Genomic DNA, 15,948 nt, shown 5'->3' with positions numbered 1-15,948 from the left:
ACAGGTCACTGCCACGTTAGCAAGTGGACCCCACTGGCATGTCAGCAGATGGGTCCCACCCCAGCCACGTCAGATGAAACGTCATTAGTGGGCCCCACATTGCCACGTCAGCAGTGCCACGTCAGCAAGTTTGACCAAACTTTGACTGAGCTTTTCGGAGTCGTTTTGGATCCATTTTTAGAGCGACTTGAAACATTTCTAGGGTTTTCAATCATTCCGGATCCAACCGCATTATCCATTTAATATAATTCCATATCTAGATTAATGAATCGAGATATCGAATGAAAAGAGCTTAAAAATTGAAATGTTTAACGAAAATAATTTCGGTTTCTGGAAGATGCAAATACAAGATTATTTGTTCGGGAAGGAATTGCACTTACTGTTGAAGGGTAAGCTAGCATCCATGAACGAGGACTAGTGGGAGTTGCTTGATCGAAAAGCCCTCGGAGCCATCAGAATGACCTTGTCGAAATTTGTGGTGTTCAATATCAAGCATATAACATCCATCAAGTCTTTGATGGATGCGCTCTCTCATATGTATGAGCAGCCTTTAGCCGCAAACAAGGTACATCTGATGAAAAGACTATTTACGATGAGCATGTCTGCAGGTGAAAGTTTTAGCAGGTATTTGAATAACTTCAATGAGTTGTCTGATTAACTCGCCTCAGTCGGGATAACGTTTGATAATGAGGTTCGGGCTCTACTAATTCTTAATCAGTTGCGTGAAAGTTGGAATGGTATCGTTACTGCCATCAGTAGCTCCACAGGAAAATTGAAACTTATATACGATGAAGTCGTCAGCATGATTTGGACGGAGGAAATTAGAATGCAGTCGAACCATGACTCCACTTTGAGTTCAACCTTGAACATGGAGAGTCGAGGCAGAGGAAACAGACATGGACAATCAAACAACCGCAGCAGATCTAAGCCCAGGCGGTCTAAATCTAGAAATCCTAGAGGTACTCAGGAAATAAGTTCCCAGAGTACAAAAGTTATTGAGTGCTGGAACTGTGGAAAAGTTGGTCATTACAAGAACCACTGCAGAAGTCAGAAGAAAGAATATGAGACGAGGGCAAAGACAGAAGCAAATATTGCTTTTGAAAATGATGAGATGTTGATATGCTCTTTGGAGAGCAAGCAGGAGTCTTGGGTCTTAGACTCCGGAGCCTCATTTCATGCCACATGTTGCAGAGCTTGCTTAGAAAAGTATACACTAGGTAATTTTGGTAAGGTGTACCTTGGCAACGATCAACCTTGCGACGTAACCGGTAATGGAGTTGTGAAGATCAATATAAATGGGTCAGTATGGAAGCTGAAGGATGTTAGGTATATTCTAGACCTGAGAAAGAATTTGATCTCAGTTGGTCAGCTGGAAGATGAGGGATACACGACAAAATTCATTGGCGATGAATGGAAAGTTTCAAAGGGTGTACTAACGATTGCGCGATGTAAGAAAATCGGAACACCTTTTCTAACCTCAAATGCCTCCATGTCTATTTCAATATATATTGACATGTGTGAGGATTGTATAGTCGGGAAATAGAAGAGGGTTAGTTTCCAGATAAACACCCGTGCCCCAAAGAAGAAGGGATTAGAATTGATCCACTCAGAATGTGTTGGGACACAATAACAGAATACCGAGAATCCTCGGGTAGAGGAACCAGTGGAGCAGATTGTCGCACCACCATCTCCTACTCCAGCTCCAGAGCTTAGGAGATCTACTCGGTCTTATATACCAAACATAATGTATATTGATTACTTATTTCCTACATATGGAGGAGAGCTCGAATTCTATGATGCAACATGTCAGGTGGCAGATACGAGCAAGTGGGAGCTTGCGATGAAGGACGAGATGAAGTCCCTCACCTCTAACAGAATGTGGAAGTTGCCCAAAGGCCTTCACAATAAGTGGGTGTACAAAATCGAAGAGGAGTATGACAGCTCTAGAAGGTACAAGCCTCGGTTGGTAGTCAAAGAATTCGAGCAGAAGGAAGGGATTGACTACATCGGCATTTTTACACTAGTTGTGAAGATGACAGCCGTCAGATTAGTTCGTAGGAATCGAGCAAATAGGAAGATGATAACTCCAGAGAAGTTGAAGTTGTGTTCAACTTCAGTTGGTCTTCATGCCTGAAGACATATTTTAAGCACATCATTTATTCATGATACTGGTTAAGAAGGCGTCTTTATCTCCAAGTGGGAGATTGTTAGAGTTGGAGTCAGAATACAGCCAGGAGCTGGAGCTGAGTTGGAGACGTGGTCCATTCATGGAGCTGAGTTGAAAAACGCGTTGCAATTAATCTCACGCGGTGAAATTAATCCCATGATTGTAACTTCCTATGTTTTGATTCATTATATTGAAATTGTAATTAAATTGTGATGGTAATATTAGCCCTATAAATAGAGGGCTGAGGAATGACACAATAGAGTGAGAAGCTCAGAGAGAGTAGAGAGGAAGAAAGGAGGAAGAGAGGGAGAGAGAGATGAGGGAATTGTAATTTTTCCGGTGATAGTGAATATTTGGTGTGTACTCCGTGAACGTAGGTCGATATTGACCAAACCACGTTAAATCTTTGGTGTCACTTTAATCTGGATGTTCACAGGTTCCTAACAAATAGCACCAAGTTAAGGAAATGAGAATATTGTGACCTGCTCATTAATAAAACCTTGATAATTTACTAAGTAGGAAATCAAACATGAAATCTCGGGGTCACTAAAAAAGGAAGAGAAAAGAAAACTTCAATCAAATCTGCAAGCATTATTCGAAATAACCCATTTAGAGTATCTAAAAAATTGATCTTCATCCTCATATATATCCATGGTGATGCAAGTTAGAATATTTTTTTTTTTCCACATAATACATTTTTGGTTTGTTTATTATCAGTGTGCTATTATCAAGGCCTTATAACATATCGCACTATTTATGTATTCGCCTAGATTATAAGTAGTGATTCTAAATATATGCATTTTACTGTCATTTGTATGGATGATCTAAGTTTCATACACTTATTCCAAAATGTTATAGTAAATCATTGTGTCATCTATTATGTTCTTGTACTTATTTTTATATTGATTTGATGCCAGAAAAATAAATATTTTGATAATATAACAAAATGATAAAATGTCATTTCATTAACGATGTATTCCTTTTTTAATGCAGAAGAAATAATTTTTTGTTGATGACTCGAAACTCCAACTTAGGTAAGTCCTTTAAATCCATTCAAACGGCACCAAATCGAGAGAATGAAAATATTGTCAACTGTCCATTGACACATAACACAAGAGAAACATTTTATTAATAGAGGCATCCTTTTGTATAAAATTATAATAAAAAAAAGTATTCTATGGTAAGTGTAAAAAACCTAAGGGTGTAGTTTTATTTTCAAAAAACTCAAGGACGTGAGAATTATTATTATTATTATTATTATTATTATTATTATTATTATGATGATGATGATGATGATGTAATAGTGGATGTTGATTTATTTGTTTATAAACACTTAGTTTGCGTTTAGAACTCGGAAAATATTAGGAAAAGGAAAAGAAAATGTCAAAGAATCCACATTTTTATATTTGACTGTTAAGAAAAGTAAGAAATAACATGAAAAAATAACCAAATATATGAACTAAGTCTTGATTTAATATTTAATTTTTAAAAAATGTTGATCATATGAAAATAAACATTTTTTAATAATATTTAATAGATTAAGAAAATATAATAAAAAATAAATTTTCTATTTATATTTTTTTTCCAAGTAAAATTCCCAATGCAAACACACCTTTAGTATTTCGGTGAATAGCAGCTGAAAAGCCCAGGATCGGCCCACTTGCAGAGTTCCAAATAAGAGAAGGATGTGAGCCTAGGCTTTTCAGCAATGGGCCTTTTGGGAGGTAGGCGCTTACTATTTTGATGAATAGTAATTGGAAAGCCCAGGATGGGCCCACTTTCAGCGTCCCCAATATGTAAAGGCTATGAGCGTAGGCTTTCTTAGTATGGGCCTTTAGGGGACTGGTGGGCCGTTTTAGGCAGTTAATGGGCTCGTCATCAATGCGTTGGTCCCCGCGCCCAACAATGTTCACGTGTGCTGTTCCCTATTACATCTTGTAATGAGATTGTTTGGCTGTGCGTGTCCTTGTCCTTTTAATCATCTTTATTTATAATTTAAAAATTACTATATTTTTCTCTATGAAAAAATTCGTTTTAGTTACAAGGACCAATTGTAATAGCCAAAAATAAAATTACATTTGCCATTGTTTTACAATTTTCAAAAAAAAATAATGCAAACAACATGTCAAATAAAAAAAATTACAAGAAAAGGAATGTGAAGATAAATGAGCAATATAACTATATAAAGGAATATGATCACATCTAGGGGTGCGCATAATTCTGTTAAAATTGAATTAATCGAGTTTACTCCGTTAATTCGGTTGGTTCAATTTGATTAAAAATTTATTCGGTTCAATTCGATTTTCATTTTCGTTCAATTTCGGTTTTCGATTTTTGGTTCGATGAATTCGATTAATTAACCAAACCGACCAATGCTTACCCCTAATCACATCAAGATTAGTATGCATAGCATTTGAGAAAAATAAAATAAAAAAAAGGAGGACAAATAAGATGATTTGAACACTCCATCATAATATAAAGTAAATAAATATGAAGTAAATAACGACAAAAATTTATAATTAATGTTTCCGGATTTGAAATTTATCAAATCTTCGTAGGTACAATGTGTACACCCAAATATAAGATCAAGTCATGCTCAATGTATTTTTTAAAATATATAAAAAAATTATTAATTTCTTAATATTAGGGGGTTTAAACTATGTTTCGACCACTTATAAAAATGAGCATTGCACTTAGATATGTGGTCGAGGTTTGTGACACAATCGAAAGTACTTTGGTATATGTCTAATTTGTGATGGGCTTATGTTTGGTAACCCAATCCTTAGGCCCTACTTCTCTTACTCCTACACCATCTAGTCAATCAATGGCCCAAACAAGCAGGCATGCCCAAGTGAAGAGGTGGGCTTTTACCCCCTTGACCAAGCCTTTTGGCCCAATACAACGCGGGCTTACGCTTGTTTTAAGTATAAGCCCACCAATCACTTTTTCTATTTAAAATTTTCAATTTTTTTGACTATAAGTTGGGCTTAACCGAACCAAATCGATATGTTATAATTCCTAGTTATGGACACATGCATTGCATGTGGAAATATTTTAAATTTTTTTTGCTAATAGAAGGGAATATGAGAAACTACAATTTTCAATAAAATTACTATTAAAAATTATATTGGCAAGAATAAATAAGTGACATTATTATATATAAAGGTATAGATTATGCCATAGACCGTAAATTGATGCTCCAACTATTTATAGATCAGAGACATCTCCCATCATTATGTAATGTTTGCGGAAGTGATTAAAGATCATATTCAAAGCGAGTTTTGTTATCAGTGCATTAGATGGTGGCTTATTTATTGATTAATTAAAAAATATTTAAATTATTATAAAACTAAATGAAATATTATTCCGCAAACATAATCATAGAAAGTTAAGCGCGCATATAAAAAATTAAACACGATTATGGGTAGAATTTCTTTAAATTACATGCACATATGAAATTTAACTTAGAATTAAATGAGAAAATAAAAAATTGAATACTGAATACATACAAATCTAAACTTAATTGGGATCTCTTTATTTTATTAAAAAAAAAATATTGATATATTTTCTAAATTTGAGATTAATGTATTCTCATATTACAGGAATTCTTATTTATAGGCAAAATGAACCGAAGACTATGTTATTGTTGCGAATGCTTAGACTTTATAGAAGATGGTTGGGTTTAAATTTGAAGTGATAGAAGCCAAACAAATAGGGGGAGAGGAAGGCTAAAATTTGGATTTTGAGAGAGAGAGAGAAGGCATTTCTATTTAATATGAGGTAAAATGGCATTACATGTTTTCTCACTTTAAGTACTACTTATTAATTTTTTTTTTTTTTTGCGCTTTTAGAAGTAGTTAAATATAGAAAACAAATGTGTAATGTTATATAAAATTTTAATAATTTAATTTTAAAAATAATTATATTATGATGCTCAAATTTTAATAATGAATATATCAAAATTTACATGATGATTATTGTGGAAGAAAAGAATATCAAACTGTAGTGATTTAAATTTTCAATTAGATCCAAAAGTTTAGTTCAATTAATCATTGAATATTAGTCTAAAAATCAATTAATTGAATATTGATTTGCTGGTCCATCTAACAATTTTTTGTTTAATAAATGCTGGATGGATCAATGGTCTTTGAAACACATCAATTAGGGGAAAAAAAGTTTAGTCCAAATTTTTTAAAAATAAATTTTGTTAAAATAATATTAAAATATAAAAAAAAACTCACCTAAATCATATGCATCAGGTAGGCCATTTTGAATAGAGTATAAGGTCAAAAAAATGAATATGTTATATATATTTACTTATGTTTGGAGAGAACTTAGGGTCTATTTGGTATCATTGCTCTTTTCTATTTTATGTTTCGGTTTTCTATAGTGAAAAAAAAAATTATAAAAATAAGTTTGTTTATATTGTCAATTTTATGTTTCTGTTGTTAGTTTTCTATTGTTTGTAAAAAAACTGAAAACCAAATTTTATAATTTTCAGTTGTTATGACAACTTGTTGACAGAAATTTTAATATTCATAAATAATTTTTTTGGATTAAATTATCTATTTTATATATTTTTAAATTAAAATTAAAATTAAATGATCACATGGTAATTAAAAGAAAAATATACATAAATTTCAAAAATTAATTATTTAGTCAATTATAAAATACTTTTACTATTTTTAAATTGTAATGTCCAATTAAATTTTTATGTGAAGTACATTTTGAAAGTAGAACAAGTAAGTCAAATGATTATAATAAAATTTATTTTTATTATAATAATTTTTTAATGTGTATTATTTGTAATTTTATTATTTTAATTATATTTTTATAATAATATTTGATTTAAATATGAGAATAGACATTTTTAATTAAGTTTTTAATATGTATTGGTTTTATGAATGTTAACCAAACAAGTTGATGGTTTGTAGTTTCTAATTTATGTTTCTAGCTTGTGGTTTTCATTTTTACTTTTTGTTTCTCTAATTTTTAATAATGATACCAAACGACTCCTTAAATTTAGAGTTGTATTGAATTTGAATAAAATTTAATATAAAATTATATTAAAATTTGTTCAAATCCAAATCCAAAATCTGAAATCTATACTCCCAAATATTTATGTTATGTTTGAGAGCATGAATTTCAAACATTGGATTTGGATTTGAATAGATTTGAAGAATTTTAATATAATTTTATATTATATTTTATTCAAATTCAATACAATTCCAGATCTAAGACTTTATTCGAAACTAACTTGCATTGAATGGGAGCACATAATTTGATCCCGTGCAAGTAGAATCGACCTTCTCATATAAGCAAGTCCTATTTTTCTGAGGAAGTATTAATTAATGTTGTGTAATAAAATTGATGCAATCTCAAGGGGATAAACATGCAAAAGATTAGGTATCGGTCAAAGATTAATCGATAGGTCATCTATATATATATATATATATATATATATATATATATAATTATTTCACTCATTTATGATCCTACCCATTCATAAATGGGCCAATTCATTACACATATAATTTTACAGTGTTATACAAAACCATATACTAGATACTAGGTCAAATTTATAACTTCAGATATTATTATTGTTACATTTTCTCCTCATCCTTAAAAATTAGTCAATCCCTTGGTTTAAAAATATAGAATTACAATGGTAGTTACAAATTTACATAATTACATAATTTAATTTCAAATAATAAACTATAGTTAATATTATACATAAATTTATATCTTCCTACCTATATAATTATATATAAATCTGAATAAAAAAAATTACAAATTACATATATATATATATATTTAAATAACTCAAATAAATCAATTGTCTACATATATAATTATAAAATTATATACCTTATAGAACCAAATTGTTTGAATACAAATTAAGGAGTATAGGACAAAAAGAGAAAATAAGCTAAGAAAGAAATGGTAGTAGCATTTTTGGGTGTGACGTCTAAGAAAATATCAAAACGCATATTTATTTTCATTGATGGGCATATAAATTAAAATAGATTTGTTTAATTTAAGTATTTTTTTCATGATAACTACTTTTTTTTTTTTAAGCTGTTCCAAATAAGAGCTTAATGTTTAAGTGTTAAGCTATGAATATTGGGATTTGGGATGTAAGTCTCCTAATTATCTTCTGTTTGGAAGTATGGAATTTGATTCTTAATTTCGAATTGATTAGATTTGGATAAAATGTAACACAAAATTGTATCTAATTTATACCAACATAAATGCCTTCAAATTTATATATATCTCCATAACATCTCAGGAGGCATATGTGCCCAAAAATATTTTCCATATTTCAAAAAATAATTTATTTTGTGCAAGCTACAGTTATTCTTTATTGATGAACTTTCAAAAAAAGGAAACGAATTGAAAAGAGGAGGCTTCATAACCACAAGGGCTTGCAAATATCTAAACTCACTACGTGCAGACCCACACACACACACACACACATATATTGGTCTTTTTTTTAGTTCGTTTTTTTTAAAATTTCATATACAATTGTTCATTAATTCAATAAAATGAGAAAATATAGAATTATATATATATATATTAAAAATTAAAAAAAAAAACAAGAAAGGAGAAAATTTGTAGCAACTTTAAACCTATAAACACAAGGAAAAAAAGAAATTAGACATGTGGGATTGTACAATTAACACATGGGTAAAATTTGAGTTTAGTTATAGTAAATTGAGGAGTTTTTTCTGGTTTTAACCTTTTATTTTTTAAATATATTAAATAATACCTTTTTCAGGAAAATATTTCCCGGAATAATCCTGACGTAATCTCGCTATTTGAAGTAGCGAGATTTGCCACGTGTCATTTCCATAAAAAAATTATTTAATATATTTTTTTAAAAAATAAAAATTCAGGAAATAAATTATTCTGCGTTATAAATCTGGAAATAATTTATTACGCAGAATAATTTATTTCCCTATTTATCATTTTAAGAAAAATATTAAAAAAATTTATTGTATAATATATTGAAAATTTGAACTTTATTTTAAATTACCAATTTTAATTGTACCTGAAATTAATATATATATATATATATATATATATATATATATATATATATATATATATATATATATATATATATATATATACACTGATAGTTTGTTTAAGGGATAGAAAATATAACGTTCAAAAATATTATTTATTTTTAAAAAATATTTAAAAATAATAATATATATTTAGAGTTTGAAATTTAAATTATAAATATGATTTTTATGTATTTGTACAAAAAAATAAATATTTTTTTTATAATTTTACCCAAATTTAAATTTGACTCTCGAATTCAAATTCCCAAATATAATTTTTTATTTTAATTATTAACTGATTTTTTATGATCGATGAATAGAAAAAATCAAAGTAAAAATTGATTCTTTTTAAGAAATAAAAAAAAAAAGTGTGTTGGCTTTTTTGAGATTAAATATTGTTAAGTCAAAGTTTTGTGTAATTAATGTATTTATTTGTGGATTCTAATTATGTGGGATACTCTGACTATTTCTTAGGCGTTTCCACTTATTATTTTGTTCAATTAATAAAAAAAAATGAGAGAAGATTAAGATATGATAATTATGTATACATTTATTATTCAAAGTAAAGATGGATTATCTTTATTATAAGAGATGAGAAAAAAAAATGTTAAAGACTTGCTTAGTTGTGGAAGATATTTTTTATTTTTTAATATTTAAAATTTTAAAAAGTTATAAAAATTTAGCTTTTTTTAAAAAATATTTTGAATATACATATAAAAAAGGTGTAAATACCCAGAAAATATAATAAATAAAAGAAATTGAAAAAAATAGATTTTTGACTGAGAAAGGAGAAAAATCGGCAACGATTTCCTGGAGAGGAGAGAAAACTGGTGACAGTTTTAGGGATTTGTCGCGGGACGGTAAATAAAAATCATTTCAAACTCTAAATAATTCTCTTTACATTTTGTTAATTTATTATTTATTAAATATAATTCCGCCTAATTATCAACAAGACATTCAAATTAGGATCATTTGTTAGCAATTTTTAAAAATTAAATTGTGGTATCCAAAATAATATTTGAATCGCTTTAATTTAAAATTTTAAATAGAAGATAGTGCTTTTGAGATTTAGTGAAAAATATAAAAATATATATTTAAAAATTTTGAGATTTGTTCAAAAAAAAATATATATTTATCTATATATTTAATATGAAAATATATATTTTAAAAAAATTATTCTACGTAATAAATTCTTCTGCGTAATAAATCGGGAAATAATTTATTACGCAGAATAATTTATTTCCCGATTTTTCATTTTTTTTAAAAAATATATTAAATAATATATTTTTTATGGAAATGACACGTGGCAAATCTCGCTACTCCAAGTAGCAAGATTACGTCAGGGTTATTCCGAGAAATATTTTTCCGAAAAAGGTATTATTTAATATATTTAAAAAATAAAAAAAAACTCGTAAATTGAGCCATTCAACTTAAATTTGATGGATCAGTTAAATTCTGATTAATTAAATCAGAGTTGGTGGAATGTTTCTGCTAAACCTATAAATAGTAAACTTCAAAAGGTTAACATACACCGTTGAAGAGATGAATTATTCACTAAGAAAAAGAGTTCAAAGAAGAAGATTAGAAAGAGAATTTTGTTAGGCAAATTGGGAAAAAATTAGAGAAAAGTCTTGGATACTGAAAGTGTAAGAAAAACAAAGAGATTGTGAGTGAGAGTATTTGGAAAAAAAGTTGATGACAGAAGAGTTAAGGAAGAATTGAAGATTGAAAAAGGTTCAAGTGCAGAAGCTGGAAAAAGGGCTTAGCAGTAAAGAAATAGAAGAGTTCGCGCAAGGATAAAAGAGCAAGTTTGCAGAAAAAAATTCAAAAATAGGGGTGGGTATACATTCTTCCAATTTTGGTTCCTGTTTCAATTTACGCTGACGGTATCTTACTGCAGTAAAAAAATAAAAAAATAAAAATACCAATGCCACGTGTTGTCACCACTGGCCGACACGTGGTAGCCCTTTCCCTAATTGGATCAACTTGAGTTAACCTGTTGACCCGGTTCAACCGATCAGTCTGACCCGTCTTGAATCGCCTAGATCATTTTATTTAATTTGAAAATAATTTTTTTAATTTTAAAAATTGGAAAAAATAGAAAAAAAGGAAGAATAAAAAAAATATTAAAAATCAAGAAAAATAAATAAAAATATTTGAATCATTTTGACTTAGATAAAAAAATACAAAAAAAAAAAAAATGAAAAAAAGTCTTTAAAAAATCATAGAAAATTGCGGAAAAATGTTTGAAAATTTTTAGAAATTTGTGAATTTTGTTTTTGGAAATCTAGGAATGTTTTAATGATTCGTTTTACTTAAATTCAACGAGTTTGTTTGATTATTATCTATATATATATATATATATATATATATATATATATATATATTATATTTTGTGTATGTGTGTCCCAATAATTAAACAAAGGGTAATAAGTTATTTCAGACCTTACCTATATTAGTTCTAAAGGAGTTTATCTAATAAAATTCCCTCTTTTGGAGATCTTGTTAAACATTCTTAAATTAGATATTATTTCATATTTTCTTTTTAAAATTTTAATGTTTATAGACTTTTAAGGAGTGAAGTAAGGTCATTAAGTTCCATTTAAGGATAATTCATAATTAATTAGATATCGTTTGTAGAAGGAATGTGTAGGAGGTGTTACTACATTCTTCTCGTATAACTAAACTCCCGATCCCAACTCTAGTAGTGCAGATTGAGACTACTAGTTTTTAGTTTAGGATTAGTTTAAAAACCAATCAACAAGTAGTAATTAGGTGAACTAACCGTATTTAGAAAAATAACAAGTTAGTGGTGACTCCATTGAACCTTTAATATTTTTATTTTTTATCATTTCAGACCATTCTTTGAGACATTGCGATGTGTGTGTGTGTGTCCATATATATATGTTGGGAACTTGAATTTTATAATAATGTGATGGGTATTTGATGTAGGATTTATATCCCAAAGGATACGTCCCACATGAATGATATGGGTCCCACATGAAGGGTATATGTCCCATTTGATAAGGATATGAATGGTTGTATGGGTTAACTAAAGAGTAAACTTATTTAATTTGAGAAATTAATGGTGGAAGTTTGAAGAGATTCCTATACATAAATTAGCCACTTTTATGGGGAGTAGCTGAAAGGGGCATGCTAACATTAAGCTAAACTAAGAAAAGAGAGCTAAGAAAGAGAGAAGAAGTTAAGCCTATGAGCTGTAGTTATATGGGGGCTTCTCATAAGCTCTAGACATATATGATGTTAGCTGCAAAGAAAAGGTAGGAAGAAAATAATTGTTCTCTCTTTACCTTTGCTTCTCTAATCATCAGGTGATCCTATAGATCTGATGAAGGAAGGAAAAAGAAGGAGGAAAAGTGGGAAAAACAATTTCTTTGGATTCTCCGGGTGTTCTTCTCGAATTGTTTGATATGACTGATTCCCGTATATAAAGTTTATGATTTTATGATTTATTTATTTTCACGTAAGGATAAATCGATGTGAAGTTCATGATAATTAAATATCCTAAAAAAAAATAGCATCTTAAACTTTTCATATATGTGGTATTAGAGCCCGTTTAAAATTATTATGTTCTTCTTTCATATTTAAATTTGAGAAGAGGGATGGATTGGTAATTTGAAATGAAATCTGAGATGAATGTGAAATATGACATGCATAAGCTGTTTTGCTTTTGAAAAAAAAGAAAAAAAGAAAAAGCTGATTGCAGTTTTGGTTCTATACCGTGAAGATTTGATTTTGTGAATTCAAGGTTGTTTAGTGAGATTACTAGTTTTTTTTTTCCAATGTATGGGCTATCAGTTTTTTTTTTGAATATACGGGCTGCTAGTTTTTTAATACATGGGCTGCCAGATTTTACATAAAAAAAATATAATAATAAAATAAAATATTAATCCAAGTAAAATTGTCATTGTGAGAAATTAATTATTTGCTTTAAACTTGGATTAATTTTGTTGAGTATAGAGTCAATCAACGTTTATATTATGGTTAGCTTGTTGTCACCAAAGTGATCATGCTAAGAAAACATAAACATTGTATTGAGATATAATTTTGCAAAAGTTATTACAGAATGGTTATTTAAATATTATGGTTGACCCAAAGGTGCACAAACTTTCAAATAATCATTGATTTAATCAGGATAATTGGAGAATGATAGTGAGATTGGGATGCCTGCCCAAAGGTGATATACCAATCAAACTTTATAAAGGTTATCAATTATGCCCGGATGAATGAAAATTATCAGTAAGTGTAAGGATTAGTATATTGCATAAGTTGATCCAAAGTTTGAGTGCAATTTACTAATGAAATGTTTTAAACTTAAAGCATTAATGTAGTGAGCATTTTGTGTTATTGCAATGTCTGTTCTTGTTTCATTGTATTCGTTGGCTTCTTCTGTTTCGATCTTCAACGGAACGAATTTCTCCGACTAAAATGAGTAGATTCAGTTTCACCTTGGTGTTTTGGATCTAGACTTAGCTCTGCGAATGGATAAACCGGCTGCTATTACTGAAACCAACAATTCGGAACAACGAGCTTTGTATAAGTCATGGGAAAGGTCAAACATATTAAGTATGATGTTTATGCGAATGTGTATAGAAAACAAAATTAAATCAACACTCCCTCAACTAGATAATGCAAAGGAATATCTTAAGGCAGTGGAGGATAGATTTCGTTCAGCTGATAAGTCTCTTGCAGGAAGGTTGATGGTTGAACTGACCATAATGAAATTTGATGACAACAAAGGAATGAATGAACATTTCCTAAAAATGACTAATCTGGTTGCTAGACTTAATACCCTGGGAATGAATGTTAATTAAAGCTTCCTTGTTCAGTTTATTTTGAACTCTTTGCATCTTCAGTACAGGCCTTTTCAGATTCACTATAAAACCATCAAAGAAAAATGGATTAGTTAAAAAAGAGGCAAGACTCAAACAACAAGGACAACATTCAGTAAATGTCTTGACTCACGTAACTGGAAGTAAAGGAAAGAAAACAAAGAAAGATTTAAAAAGAGATCCATTGAAGGTGGTGAGTACTTCTTATGGTGGTGAGGCTTGCAGGAAGGAACATTATGGTCCCATGTTACTTTTGTCGTGGCTATGGGCATTTAAAGAAAAGTTGTCCGAAACATAAAGCATGGTTTGAAAGAAAAGGGATACCTTACGATCCAGAGCGTAAAAGAAAAGGAACACATGATAGTCTTGGGGAATGGAAACCAAATGCTTGTTATGGGTGTTGGAACTGTTCAGTTGTATCTTGAATCGGGTCATTGTTTAGACCTGTTTGATACTTTGTATGTTCCAAATATTTCTAAGAATTTAATTTCCATGTCCAGATTAGATAATGACGGTTATGATTTGCATTTTGAACATAAAATTTTTCGTCTTATGAAAGGTGACTTATGCGTTGGCTCTAGTATTTTGTATGAGGGATTGTATAAATTTAATCTTAATAAAAAATTTGTTGAGACACTCCTCACTCTGTTTCATAATATTGGAACTAAGCATAGTAGAATAAATGAGAATTCCTCTTTCTTGTGGCATAAAAGACTGGATCATATATCCAGGGAAAGGATAGAGAGATTAGTAAAGGATAGGGTTTTATCGAATCTTGATTTTACTGATTTCGATGTGTGTGCTTATTGTATTAAAGGAAAGCAAACTAAACATACAAAGAACGGAACCACAAGAAGTAAGAATCTACTAGAAATTGTTCATACTGATGTATGTGGAACTTTTGACTCATCATCTTTAGGTGGAGAAAAATATTTTATCACCTTTATTGATGATTTTCCATGGTATGGTTATATCTATTTGTTGCATGAAAAGTCTCAGGCAATAGATGCTTTAAAGGCATATGTGGCTGAAGTGGAGCGACAATTAGATAAGAAAGTGAAAATCATTAGATCTGACAGAGGTGGTGAGTATTATTGTAGGTATGATGACATAAAACATTGTCCAGGATCATTTGCTAAAGTCCTAGAACAACATGGTATTTGTACTCAATACACCATGCCTGGTACGCTTCAGCAGAATGGTGTGGCTGAAAGGCGGAATCGTACTCTTATAGAAATGGTTAGGAGTATGTTAAGTAATTCCTTAGTACCCATGTCATTATGGATGGAAGTCCTTAAAACAACAGTGTATGTGCTAAATCGGGTTCCTAGCAAGGCAGTTCAGAAAACTCCTTTTGAATTGTGGACGGGAAGGAAACCGAGTTTAAGACATTTTCATGTTTGGAGTTGTCCAGTAGAGATTAGATTCTATAATCCAAATGAAAAGAAATTGGATTCAAGGACTGTGAGTGGGTACTTTATTGGATACCCGGAAAAATATAAAAGGTATAAGTTTCACTGTCCTAATCATAGTACGAGAATAGTACTTAAATCCGGTAATGCAAAGTTTCTTGAAAATAGTGAAATTAGTGGGAGTGATATATCACGAAATGTGGCCATTAAAGAAATTTAGGTTCCTATACCGATATCTAGACCTTTAACAGACATTGTTGTTCTTTTAGTTGTTGAAAGACATGATAACATTAAACAACAATAAAATGATGTATCACTTCGTAATGAAAATGTCACCATTGAGCCAATTGCAGAATGATCACATGAAATAGTATTAAGGTGATCACAAAGAGTAAGGAAACCAACTATTTCTGATGATTATTTGGTATATCTGCAAGAGGCTGATTATG

This window comes from Malania oleifera, chromosome 8 (assembly GCF_029873635.1).
Source record: "Malania oleifera isolate guangnan ecotype guangnan chromosome 8, ASM2987363v1, whole genome shotgun sequence".
NCBI lineage: Eukaryota > Viridiplantae > Streptophyta > Magnoliopsida > Santalales > Ximeniaceae > Malania > Malania oleifera.
This window is presented reverse-complemented; position numbering follows the sequence as displayed.